This window comes from Arachis hypogaea, chromosome 3, assembly GCF_003086295.3.
Source record: "Arachis hypogaea cultivar Tifrunner chromosome 3, arahy.Tifrunner.gnm2.J5K5, whole genome shotgun sequence".
Taxonomy (NCBI): Eukaryota; Viridiplantae; Streptophyta; class Magnoliopsida; order Fabales; family Fabaceae; genus Arachis; species Arachis hypogaea.
The window spans coordinates 36,675,396-36,677,080 of record NC_092038.1 but is presented as its reverse complement, the minus strand read 5'-3'; the positions used below and the strand labels follow the sequence as shown (position 1 = coordinate 36,677,080).

Sequence of the window (1,685 nt, the reverse complement as noted above, 5' to 3'; positions counted from 1 at the left end):
TTGAGTTGTCTACCATCTCTAGTGAGATTTTTGCAGCTTGCACCTCAAAGATCCCTAGCTTCTCCATTATAGAGAGAGGCATGAGGTTTACACTTGACCCTAAGTCACACAAGGCCTTGTTGAAGGTCATGGTGCCTATGGTACAAGGTATTGAAAACTTCCCAGGATCCTGTCTCTTTTGAGGCAGTTTCTGCCTAGACAAGTCATCCAGTTCTTTGGTAAGCAAAGGGGGTTCATCTTCCCAAGTCTCATTTCCAAATAACTTGTCATTTAGCTTCATGATTGCTCCAAGGTATTTAGCAACTTGCTCTTCAGTGACATACTCATCCTCTTCAGAGGAAGAATACTCATCAGAGCTCATGAATGGCAGAAGTAAGTCCAATGGAATCTCTATGGTCTCATTTTGAGCATCAGATTCCCATGGTTTCTCATTGGGGAACTCATTGGAGGCCAGTGGACGTCCATTGAGGTCTTCCTCAGTGGCGTTCGCTGCCTCTCCTTCCTCCCAAAATTCGGCCATGTTGATGGCCTTGCACTCTCCTTTTGGATTTTCTTCTGTATTGCTTGGGAGAGTACTAGGAGGGAGTTCAGTAATTCTCTTGCTCAGCTGACCCACTTGTGCCTCCAAGTTTCTAATGGAGGACCTTGTTTCAGTCATGAAACTTGAGTGGTTTTGATTAGATCAGAGACCATGGTTGCTAAGTTAGAGGTATTCTGCTTAGAACTCTCTGTCTGTTGCTGAGAAGATGATGGAAAAGGCTTGCTATTGCTAAACCTGTTTCTTCCACCATTATTATTGTTGAAACCTTGTTGAGGTCTCTGCTGATCCTTCCATGAGAAATTTGGATGATTTCTCCATGAAGGATTATAGGTGTTTCCATAGGGTTCTTCCATGTAATTCACCTCTTCCATTGAAGGGTTCTCAGGATCATAAGCTTATTCCTCAGATGAAGCTTCCTTAGTACTGCTTGGTGCATTTTGCATTCCAGACAGACTCTGAGAAATCATATTGACTTGTTGAGTCAATATTTTGTTCTGAGCCAATATGGCATTCAGAGTGTCAATCTCAAGAACTCCTTTCTTCTGACTAGTCCCATTGTTCACAGGATTTCTTTCAGAAGTGTACATGAATTGGTTATTTGCAACCATTTCAATCAGCTCTTGAGCTTCTGTAGGCGTCTCCTTCAGATGAAGAGATCCTCCAGTAGAGCTATCCAAAGACATTTTGGATAGTTCAGAGAGACCATAATAGAAAATACCTATGATGCTCCATTCAGAAAGCATATCAGAAGGACACTTTCTGATTAATTGTTTGTATCTTTCCCAAGCTTCATAGAGGGATTCTCCTTCCTTCTGTCTGAAGGTTTGGACTTCCACTCTAAGCTTACTCAATTTTTGAGGTGGAAAGAACTTTGCCAAGAAGGCATTGACTAGCTTTTCCCAAGAGTCCAGGCTTTCTTTAGGTTGTGAGTCCAACCATGTCCTAGCTATGTCTCTTACAGCAAAAGGGGATAGCATAAGTCTGTAGACCTCAGGGTCAACCCCATTAGTCTTGACAGTGTCACAGATTTGCAAGAATTCAGCTAAAAACTGATGAGGATCTTCCAATGGAAGTCCATGGAACTTGCAATTCTGTTGCATTAGAGAAACTAATTGAGGCTTAAGCTCAAAGTTGTTTGCTCCAA

General features: G+C 42.1%; 1 non-coding gene across 1 annotated transcript; it reads left to right on the top strand.

Moving 5' to 3' along the window:
* Nucleotides 1-1,278: 1,278 nt before the first annotated feature.
* Nucleotides 1,279-1,386, top strand: LOC112793854 (small nucleolar RNA R71). Its single transcript, XR_003198545.1, has one exon. It is a non-coding gene; the product is annotated as a small nucleolar RNA R71 (small nucleolar RNA).
* The last annotated feature ends 299 nt before the right edge of the window (nt 1,387-1,685 follow it).